This window comes from Triturus cristatus, chromosome 12 (assembly GCF_964204655.1).
Source record: "Triturus cristatus chromosome 12, aTriCri1.1, whole genome shotgun sequence".
Lineage (NCBI taxonomy): Eukaryota > Metazoa > Chordata > Amphibia > Caudata > Salamandridae > Triturus > Triturus cristatus.
In genome coordinates this window covers 680,935,195-680,947,387 of record NC_140595.1, presented here as the reverse complement: position 1 = coordinate 680,947,387, position 12,193 = coordinate 680,935,195, and the positions used below count along the sequence as shown (strand labels likewise).

Here is a 12,193-nt window from a genome sequence, read left to right as displayed (position 1 = left end):
ACATGACCAGCAAGGCCGTCCGCTCCGTCAGGCGTTCACTGCAGCCAACCTCCTTGGCGCTCTGCGCAGTGCCAACAGCCAGGCTGTAGCGTGATTCTCCCTTTCTGCGCTGCTGCCTGGAGCCCAGCGAGCAAATTCACAAGACCACCCTGCGCCACCGGCCCCCTCCTCGCTCTCAGAGTCTGGGCTCTTCCCACTACTCTGGGCCCAGCATCACCATCCCTCTTCGGCCCTCAGCAGTGGCCCTCGCTCTACTCCGGGCCAGTCGCACACCCGGGTCGCGCTCTAGGCTAGGCCTCCGCTCTGTCGGGCCTCCGTTACGCCTGTCTCACCTTCTTACAGGGAATTGACGCTCACCAGGCAGCAGCCCGATTCCTTTTCCTTCCGCTGCTGCTCGGGACCCATGCGATGTATCTCCCACCAGGCCAACCTGCCAGGCAAGTCCACCGCTCTCCTTCAGGCCCCGGGGCCGCGCAGTGTCTTCAGCGCCAATTGCCCTGCATCTGCCGATGCTGAGCCGTCAATCCTGCTAGAAACTCAAGGGATCATGCCCTTATACATATATCTCATCTCCCTTCATTGCAGGTATCGGCATCAGGCTGCTACATGTAAGCTTTGCGTCGGTGGCGCCGGAGAGACTCACAGAAGCATCTCATTCTGCTGCCATCTTGGCCACACACCCCCATACAGTATATTTTAGACATTATTGAGAGAGGTCTTTCGAGAGTGGCCATTGCGGGGAAACTAGCTGGGATTGCCTACATGGGAAATTATTTTGGAGCTATGCTCCATTTGCAGGTGAATTGGGGCGTAGAATACTGGATGGTTGGGCACAGGAGCACGGCCTGGCGGGTCCGGCGCAGACGCTGATATCGTGGCATCTATTGTGCAAAGTCTGTGCAACATTGCCAGAGGTATGGAGGGCTAAATGGGAGACATGCCTTTTCTCCACATTGAGGTTGTGGATGTTCTTTAGGGCATTTGGAGCTGCTGTTTGAAAAGTTAGAGTGGGGCATGTTGGGAGGATGTTGACAGGCAGGAGGATAGGCTGGAGATATGGCTTAGTAGTTCAAACACAGATCAGCTGTGTCAAGGCAGACAGGTTAATATTGAATCGGTGGAGGCACCATGCCCCTGCTCAGTGCGGTGGTCTTATCAGTGGTTACAATGTTGTGGTGCACCAGTGGGGCTGGTATTTCGCCATCAATCTCGCAAACGTCCCACGGCATATCAAATACTAGTGCTATTGCGGAAGGCACTATGGTGCTTTGGAGTAATGGCTTTGGATTATTGTACACACTCTTTTCATATTGGGGCAGCGTCGGAAGCAAGCAGCAGGGGCTGGGAGCTGGATAAAATCATGCAGCTTGGCCGTTGGTCCTCGCATTGTTAAGGTGCTATGTGCGGGGTTTAGGGGAGGACGTGCACATGATGGGGGTTCCAATGTAAAATGTGCTGCTTATTTGTTTTTTTCAGGTTCAGTGGCCGGTATAGGGACAGAGGTGGCCCACTTGTTTGTGAAATGGGTGCAGGTCCAGGCTCAGAAAAGTTATTTTAGAAAGAATTTGGGTTTTAATGATAGATTTTTTTTAAATCACCTGGAAGGGGAAAGGGGGCATGTGTTGGAAGGAGCTGATTCATTGTGTGAATGGCATGTTGGCTGGCAGAAGGTAACCAGATTTATTGCTTTTACATTTGGAGGAGAATGTTTTGGTCAGAGAAAAAGGGATTGTCCTAATATGCAATATGAAGAGGGCTCAAGTGCTCATAAAGGAGAAGTAGTCACAGTGTTTTGTCTTGTGGACAGAGTTTGTGCCTAGGAGGGCTTGGAGAGAAGCGTTGCAGCCTGGGGCAATGGATAGAGAGTGGAGGAAGGTGAATTGTTTGTGATGCACACCTGTTTCAATAAAGCAGCCTTTTTCACACAAAGTAAGTGGTCAGTGTCTTGGCTGCACCCTTCTCTCCCAAACTCCTCACCCCAGACATTTCACATTTGTGGGCCCGACTGTGATTTATTAATTAGGGTGCTGACACTGGAATGTGTCAACAACTTTCGAGAAAGCCTGCGTTCACCTCGCACAATGTACAGTGGGTCTGGGCTATCGCGGGTGTACACTAACAAGTGCAGAGCTGCTCACGTCTACCAGTAGGGCTGACACATTTCCAAGAGAAACATGCTGACCATTTGTTGCTGTTTTAATAGTCTACAAAGGCCCGTTTGTGATACTAAATACGACTTTAAACAAAATCATATGTATTCCTTTGTAACACGACTTTTCATTCTTAGTTTACTTTAATTATTTTGTTACGGATCATTGCCCAGTTCCATGACACATTTAAAAGTGCTTTCTACTTACAGTTTCTGTTCGAACTATATACAGTTAAAGACTCAAAATACTGACTTTAGGTGATTTTGTACATTTTTGCACCAGCCAGGCTATTAAAATACTGGTGGTGCCAGTAGAAAACCAGCTAGTTGGCAACCTTAATCTGCTAGTGATGGCATTATTCGGATGGATATCGTTAACCAGCAAAGTCCACGACTTTGCAGACTCTTAACACAACAAATGGCCGGGATTATTTTCATAAAAAGGTTGTAACCCAATTTACAACCACTTCCTCCCTTTTGTCTCTTCACTAAGACATTCAAATATACCCAGCTTTTTGAATAGGTTGTCCATGAGTGTTCCGTAATAGAAATTGCATGGGCATAACAGCCCGTGCTGCCGACTTTGAAGCTGAGGAACCAGGTCCGAGTCTCCCATAGGCGTAACATCCTGTGATTCTGTGCAAAATCACTTCATCTCCCCGTGGATACAAAACATGAATGTGTCCTTGTTACTTCATGTAAAGCACTCCAGTGCCTTCGGATCGAGTTCGCGTTATATAAAAACTGCAAAAAAAACCACACGAAACACTCGGTTACACTGAAGCACTTTTGAAAGCGTGAAGAGTGTGGGACTCGGAGGAGTCAGAATTTCAGAAATGTCGAACTGAGATATTCCATGCCACAGGCCAGCAGTGCACTACAAGCGATAAGAGAACCACAGCCAATCGGAACCGGCCTCCCAAGCTACGGACTACGTCCAATGAGAGCAGAGAAAATATAAGCCAATCAGAGCCTGCCGTGCCACGAGGTCGGAAGTGAAAGGGAAAATAAAACGGGGAACTCAGATATTTATAGTACAGAAGACGTTATTAAAACAAGTGCATTTCATTTTGAGCAGGTAGTGCTCGAACTGTCCAGCCACAATGTTAGCTTCTGGATACACTTGCTTTTCTCTTATATCCATGATTTCTGATTAGTCTTACTTGTGTGGCTTTATTTAAGGTCAACTCATGGGATGATAAAATAGCGTCCTCCTAATGCTTTGTTGGACTGCTCTAGGTGTAGTCCGTTTTCGCTGTTGTCACAGGGCTACAGCAGTGGGCGTCACCATGGCGGGCAAATTGAAGTCCGAGGAGGTGCAAAGTCTGCTCGAGACATTGAGCGTAGTCAACATCAAACTTGGTAAGTTTTGAAGTTTAAGAAGTGGAAATGGGCACGATGGAGGTAGGTGAGCCATCAAATTATCAAGGCGAGGCGCCAATGGTCTATCTTGGTTCCTATGGCCAGTGCACGAGCCGAGAACTGACAATGTTTGGTATATTAATCATACAACAAACATCACGTAAAATATGGTAATCTCTTCAAAATTCAGAAACGTGCATTTCTTAAACACGCCGAAGCTTTGACATTTATATATCACATCATAGTACTGCATGAGAAGTGCTTATTAAGAGTGATAGTTATTAAACAAGAATCACATATCATCCATACTTATAGGAATTATATGTTAACAGTAAATTGTGGGGAGAAACATAAAGTCAGGATATAAAACGTAACACAGTGATTGTGGTTGTCTGTACTATGTCCATATTACTTCCCTAAGGGACCTTTCTTTACAATCTGAGAATAACATCAGATTGAGAAAAATAATACAAATAAAAGCTCATGATTTACAGTTTGCATGCAGCTCGTTGGTGAAGGTAAATAAATAACTGTACTATATCAGATGGCTTGCAACTTATGTACTGTAAGTAACACAAAAAACTCTGGGTTAAAAGCATAAGCCCGCTTACCTATCTAAATAAGACTAACATCTATGATCTGCATGTTGCACAATGTGCTTTGTAGCGGGCATATTAATCCTCTATGCTATTCAATGAGTCAGTTGAGCAAAACACAGAACTCTCCCAGATCTGCATTAACCACCATAGTTAATTTACTGCTATTATAATTCCCTCAAAATTCCTGGGCACACAAGGATCTCTGCAGCAGGTGTCTTAACCCTGTAAGATATTTTTAAATGCAGCGTCTCTGTGACCACTTAAGTAGTCTGGAACAGACTTACTATCACATGTATCCTCGTTGCCAATTTATATGCAGCAGATTTGTTTTTATAATAACTAAGTTGACTGTCAGACTCTGCTTTTCAAGTGTCGCCCTCGGGACCCAACCACCTTTCCTCTACAACACCTTGACCCCTAATTTATGAGTTCCCAGATTCATAGCTCTCCAATTCCAGCACTGGTTGACACCTCATGACGGGAACAAAAAAAGGCTTACCTCACCTAGGTGCCATAAAGCAGGCTGGCACACCTGGCTCCTCCTGTATATGTCTGAGCTCTTGTCAAAAGACTGAAATAAAGGTGGGTTGGTGGGTGGCATGCAATGGCTGTGATGAGGACAAGATGGACTGTGGGTAGTGAAAATTCCCTAGTTCTCGTCCCAGTCATTACAAAATTAGGTATTCGAAAGTCAAAGTCCTTTGACAAACTACCAACAAATGAAAAGAATGAACAATGGTACATTTACAGCAACCCAGGTTTAATGCATGCCAAAAACAGGGGGGAAAACAGCAAAGTATAAAGTTGCGCTCAAAACATCTGTACCCAAACTCGGATGCAAATTAGAAATATTATTAAGGCGGTAATGATTAACAGACATATGCTCCGAACATAAGGTATTCTCCCTCCACATTTCCTGGTTTGATACTCTTTGCTGTTTTTGCCGGCCATTATCGCCTGTGTTACCGGGGGAGCAGGGACCACAGTCCCCAGGCTGCCACGCGGCGCACACACCGCCAACGTTGTTTCCTCGCGCCAGGAGGCTCCTAAATTCAGGCCAGGACTCTCACAGTGCGGGACGTGTGCGGGCCAAGGACAGGCCCGTCTGCACCCATCCGAGACCGGACAAAGCTGGGCTGGGCTGGGCATACTCCCTTGGTTTGTCTCTGGATATTCTCTACCACCTCTCCTCAGTAACATCTTTGTGCCTTGATTCAATATTTACGAGCATTTTCCGTTCTTCAGTGGCAATTGCAGCGGATGAGGAGCAGGTAGGAGGGCAGTTTGTCTTACCCTGAACTGTATTGATATTGGTATTATGCACGCTGTAGGGTGTTTGCAAGCTTTGGGTCTCGGCACTTTGATATCTTGGAGATACTTTTTAGTTCAAATAAGTCAATCAACAATCAAAATGTTGCCAGCTTCGGGGCCAGAGACCTGTAACTAAGCGCATTAATTTGGACATATTATGGTGAAGCGTAAGGCAACCGTAGCCCCTGGGAGGGCCCCGGCAGGTACCACAGCCACAATGGTAACCATGGACTCCTTTTTCCAACGAGCCGCAGCAGTACTAGATAAGGAGATTGAGTTGGTAAATCGACGTCTCTCCAGGTCCCCTGTCATTGCTCCATCCCTCATGCTCGCAGACACTCAGTCGTCATTGGCTAGTCCTGATGGTGATTTATCAAATATCTCTGGATTGCAAGAGACTGCGCAAGACTTTACTGGGTTAAATAGCCATTCAATAGTTCAACAGCTACCTCTTTCTCCGACCATCATAATCAACAATCAGGGGGACGACAGAATACTCTCAAACCAAGGGCACGCGCCAGTCACCTCCAGCAAAAATCCGGTTAATTTAAAAGTCACCGGTCCTACAACACGAGGGAGTTCGATAGTGGCTGAGCCGGGCAGCTCGGGGACAGGCATTAAAAGAAAAACCCAAACAACGCGGGGTAAGGCCAAAAGATCAAGACCAAACCTGATACCCCATGAGTCGTTGACCACTCAAACACTGACTAAGGCAGATTTAATGGGCGTTTTAGCATCTTTTCAGGAGTCGATGAAGACCTTATTGGACTCCAAACTGGGTTTGTTAATCCAACGTTTGAACTCAATAGAAAAGGGCCTATCTGATCTCAAACGCTGTGTATCAACAGGAGGGGTAGTCATCAATCCAGAACCAGGCCCCTCATTGGTTCCTCTAAATTCGGATAGCCCTATCCCGACAGGCCCACTCATAAATATCAGGGGACAATCACAGTTGTCAGGGGAACAGGTACCCATAAGCCACCCAGTGTCCATCCCGGGTGTGAATCATGCTCATATGGACAGGCCGGCCACGTGGGATTATTCAGCCTTGGAGAAACATCTATCTGGGGGGGCAATTACAGGGGGGAGGGGAGGCCCTTATGCAGAATCTACTGGTCATTCACTTGCCAGCTGAATCAACTCCCTATGTTGTGATATTGTGGAATGTGCCAACTCTCTCCCAGGGTAATAAGGAGGACTTTTTCCAACTAAACAACAAAGTCTTACATTGGAAAGCTGCTATGAAGGCCAGGGCTTGCCTTGATTAAATGTCAGTAAAGGTCAGGGTCTATGTTCACTCCAATGATATATATATATACTCTAGAAAAGGCCTTGGGACACACTCTTTTAATTGTTTACATTTTTAACTGAGGATCAAGGATATATGTACCTAACTTTGCACCTTAGGTTTTGGATTAATATTGACTCTTGTGGAATGTAACTTAACTGCGATGAAAGGTGTCATTATTTTTATGAAACTTTTATGTATTGATAACATTTAGGGTTTTATATGCTGAAACCAAATAAAGTTGATTGATTGATTGATATTTCCTGAAACTCTGCCCAGGAAGTGACCATTCCTTTCATGGATCTTCGCTAAACTGGAAGATCTCCTGTATTTCCCTGCAAAACCAACAAGAATCGTAGATTCATCCATCTACTGAAAATCATATTAGTCGCCTTCTTATCGCTCCCAGAGTGCCCGAATGTCACAAAGAATGAGAATTTTTCCTGTATTGTTGAGACCTGTTTACATAAACTAAAAGAGCTCTTTTAACATAAAGTCTGTTGAACAATTGCTCTTCTGTACTAGAGGAAGAAGGGCAAAAGGAACAGAGAATTATGTATTGAGATCTACAGAAGACTGAGTTAATATTTGGATCAAAAGTAGGATCAGGTCTTAAGATGACCCCATCTTCCATAAGCTGACTAAAGGGAGGACAACACTTCAAGGCTCTTCACCCCCAAACCTCCTCGCTGAGGTGATAGCCACCAGGAAAATAACCGTATAAGATACATTATCCAAGGGTTTGAAAAGATGAGACTTTAAAGCCTGTAAAACAGCAGGAAGATCATATGCAGGAGAAAGAGAATTGCTCATCGATCTTACAACCAAAAAGCTTTTTAACAGTCTATAGATTAAACAATTCATCACAGAAGAAGGTTCAGAAAGATTCCTGAAAGCTTTTGTAGTTAACCATTGAGTTCTCAGAGTCAAGAGAGATTAAAATGTAACATATCCAGAAGGAAATGCAAAACATTAGACCGGTCACAAACATGTGCTAAAAGATTATGTGAAGAACACCATTTCTCAAAAGACTTCCAGTGCTTTGAGTAAGATTTTAAGGCAGAAGGCATCTAGAGTTCTGAATTACCTCTAAAGAGGAACAGGTTAGACCCTCTGTTAGGAGACCTGACTTCTGAACCTCTAAACTGACCCAGTGAGTTGGACTTGGAAGGACAGTGCCGGAGGTTTGAGAGGAGATGAAAACTTTGAAAGTACCCACTAAGAAAGAAGAGCCAGGAGTTTCAGAATAGGAGACCACAATCTCTGTAACTAGTATAGTACAACCAGAATGTGGTCCCCTTCCACTGCTGTAGTTTGAAAAGAACCCTCTGAATCAAAGGGAAGGCGTTGATTAGATGCTTCAGCCACTTCATCACCAACACCTCCACTCCCCAGACTCCTCCTTCTTGAAAACTGGATCAGATCCTGTGAAGTTGAGCATTGTCTTGCTTTGCATACAAATCCAGATAAGGTTTCTCAAAACGTCTTGAAAAATCCTTCTGGATAATGTGACCTCATAAGAGGTTGGAAAACTCCTGCTCAGACTGTTGGCTGTTACATTGTCAGTTCCACTGATGTAAACTGCTGACAAATTCATCAAGTTCTCTGGACAAGTGCCCAACTGGGCTGCAATGGCATTAAGAGATCTGGAATGCTCGCTCCTTTGATGATCGGTGTAAGAAACCACCACTGTTTAGTCCGTCTTGACTAACACATTCCTCTCAGACAGGTGATATTGAAAAAGCTTCAAAACTCGGAAAAGTGCCATTAGCTCTCCCCAGTTCAATGATTTGCAATTCTCCAGGAAAGCCCACTTGACCTGAAGGTCTTGTATAGAAGAGTCTCTCCTCAACTAAGCTTGCTGGAATCCTAGCTAGAACCAATGTGGACTCTGGCTGCATTCATACCCCCTTGAATAGATTCTTGGCCTCCAACCACCAAAAAAGACAGTGCCTGACGTCTAGTGACAGAGGAATCATTTGCCCATACAATGCCTTGTTGAAGAACACTGCAAAAAGAACAATGAATGGATGGAACGCTGAACAATGTCAAACATTTATCTACAGTACAAGGATCTGAGCCTAAATCCATTGTTGTTTTGCTCACCATACCATTCCAGTTTGGACCCAGCCATATGCAAATTAGTCTTGATGCTGCTCCCATGGGAACAGTTGAGCCCGAAGTACCAGGCAAGTTCCTCCCTGGACGGAAACAAGCATCCGGGGATCGCTTTCGGGTTATCACCCCTCGTCAGCCAGGCTAGCGTGACTCCAGTGGCATGGTGAGCACAGGACCCACATCTGGAAATGCCAATCCCACTTGGGGTGACAAATGCAAAAAGAACAATTGATGAACGGAATGCTGAACAATGTCAAACGTTCACCTCCAATACAGAGATCTTGGCCTAAATCCATAATTTATTTTAACTCGCAATGCCATTCCAGTTTGGACACACCCATATGCAAATCAGTCTTGACCCTACTCCCCATGGGAACAGTCAAGCCTGAACTGCCAGGCCAGGTCCTCCCTGGACCGTAAACAAGCATTCTAGGACCGGTTGTATGACTCCGGACACATTATGCCCTTTGATGAATTAGAGCAAATACATGATCTTCCCTCATGGGCAGTTGTTAACACATGCTACTTTTACCAGAGCCGTGATACATGGGGAGGAGCCGCCAATTAATGGACTCATGCAGACCTTGTAGACATTGGGAAATTGCAGACATTTCATCACACTATCCTACAAGGCCGTAAGATCCACCAAACTGAAAACATTGACCTCTCTGAGAGCTAAACAGTAGGAAGATTTTGGTGAATCACAGACACTGAATGAACTCAGGACCCTGCAGTATGTACGACACAGTTTGATAAATGCCTGTCTCAAGCTCATCCACAATTAAGTTTCCTCCATAGAACATGCCTGCGCGTCTTCAAGTTATGTGCCCCCACATTAACATTTCATGTCCCTGTTGCAAATAAGGTAGGGCCATCTTTGGACACATGATCTGGTACTGCAGGGTTATAGGGCACTGGTAGGATTATTTTACTACCCAATTGTAGGAGTGGACACGGAAATAAGATCAGGCCGCCCCATAATTGTCTTCTAGGGCTCATGAGAAGAAACAAGGTCCGTAAATCCACCACCAAGTTCATCGACATGACCATGGCCCTTGTCAACCAACAAATAGCCATGAACAGGAGATAATGTTCTGTCCCTGACTTGGCACGGTGTGGACCTGTATAAACATGCTAAGGCAGAGTCAACTGCATCTCTTGCCTTACCAGAATCAAAAGCAGACCTGCAATAATACTCTGCTGGGAGCCATCCTTAATGGCCATCAACCCCCAAAACTTGACGATAAGCCACCCAAATGGAACTCTTCTGTAAACCTGTCCGGCACGGTCTAGCAGTCATTCTGAGCCTGCCTGACCTAGCGAAGCACAACCATGGACCTCGTAGTCCGTGCGATATATACATTTTCTCCTGATTTATTCTCCTTGCTCTAACTACATCCAAGATATTTATTATGATCTAGTGGGGAAGGGCCTAGAGGAAGGAACTGGTTCAGGTTGTGATCCTGTTTGATTTCTGTTGTCAGGTGGCTGCGCATATTTGCCGGTGCATCCTGAATGTTGTTAGTATTTGCACTAAAGCAGGACAGTAATCCGTGTATGCTGTTGACAACTTCTGCACCTTTCGTGTACCCAGGAACGATTTATGAATATGCCAATTAAACAAAAAGTGAATATGAAATCGGTCCTGTAAAGTGTCGAGTAGCCCTCCGATTTCATAATATATAATATTATGTCTTTGGTACAGCAATAGCCTTGTCACCCTCTATAGTTTTTTTCACAGGAAGAGGAGTAGGCCATGGCCTCTTACATAATTTTCAGTAAAATTGCTATTAAGGATGTAATTTCAAACCTTGCTGTTTGAAATTCCATGATACTAGCAGCACCCAGGGATCCCCCATCATCTGGGTACAGCAATGAAAAATGATTGAATCACCTTTCCTTCATATTTACATTTTTAACTGTTACTCCCTCCCATACTCCCACCCCCGTACATCACCACCTGCACTCCTCTATTTCATCTTCACCAGCATCATTGCAACCTGCAATTCTTCACTATCACTTTTCCCTTTCTTTTAGGAAACTGTCTCCAGTCTCTTGAAGACAGTCAGAAAAAGCTGGGTAAATCAGTTCAGTGTCAGACCTACTTAAACATCGTAAGTGTAATTTTGCCTCAAGATCATTTAAAAAATAACTTGTATAGTACTTCACATCATATCTCTTGCAGGGTCTAAGGGCTGCAGATAAAAGGTATTACTTTTTCAGAATTCAAGTATTCAGTTTACCAACCAGGCACTGATGAATGACTGTGCTCGCTTTACCAGATTTGCTCTGCAGATTACAGCAGTGGTTATTTAACTAAGTGAACTGTTATGCTACTACCATGTGTATATGTCAATCCCATGCCCTGCCCAACTTTTGTCTTTGGGGCCAGTTATCCAAGGCGTACAATTGTACAATTGTCAAGATTCCCTAGTCTGCCTAGAAGATCCGGCTGCATTGGTATTTTTCATTCTTTCTAGGACTGTAATCTTTCAAGCCCCTTATTTTCCAAGGTCAGACAACCATCCTGAATGTTTAGGATGTCTCTATTTTCCATATTTCTTTTGTGCTATTCTTAACCATTTTAAGTGGTAGGTTTAGGAGTGTATACCCTGCATTTTTTTCTTCCTCTGAAAATTGGCCTATCACATGAAGTTACGCTGCCCGTTTGCTCCTCCATTTTTACCACACCAGTCAGGGCATGGCAGTCACTTGTAAATTGTTTCCTGGCCATGTGTAAGTTTATCAGGACTGCTACTTTTATACTTCATTACAGCAAGAAATTTAATAAAAGTGTTGCATTATTTAACTGTCTCGTTTCATGACCTACGCTTTAAACTGTATTAATGTAATTTGACAGCCATGCTAAATCCATGGTTGTCATCTGTCTTGTCATGCTCTCTACTATTGGTTGTTTTTTTCGTGATTGACTAAAAAGGCAGCATTTGGGTAGTCTATTCATGTTATGTGTCTAATTTCTGATTTAAAATAACACTAAATCCAAACCATTTAATAAAATGAATAAATATGTTTCTTTTGCAGAGCATGAAACCAATGCAGACTGGATTTGTTCTCCCGGAAAACAAAAGACATTTTTCTCAAAAGTCTGATAATTGAAGTGTTATAAACAGAATAAAAAGAATCTAGCTTTTCGGATTGTATTTTATTGACTCATTAGGATTATTTATAAATCGCTCAAATCCTTGGACATACAAGTGATTGGCTGGAGGAGCCGACTGAAAGAGTAAGGTTCTGGTTTAAGGAGTGTGCCTTTTCATTTTTTTTTTTTTTTTAGGATATGCATTAATAAGTACTGGTACAGACCGCTTTATCTGTCTGAAAAACCTCATGTTACTAGTAGTTTAA

General features: G+C 44.0%; 1 long non-coding RNA gene across 1 annotated transcript; it reads left to right on the top strand.

The window, feature by feature from the left end:
* The first annotated feature begins 3,220 nt into the window (after positions 1–3,220).
* LOC146780077 (uncharacterized) lies at positions 3,221–11,978 on the top strand. The gene is made up of 3 exons (XR_014972224.1): positions 3,221–3,511; positions 10,865–10,941; positions 11,870–11,978. It is a non-coding gene; the product is annotated as an uncharacterized LOC146780077 (long non-coding RNA).
* Positions 11,979–12,193: the final 215 nt, after the last annotated feature.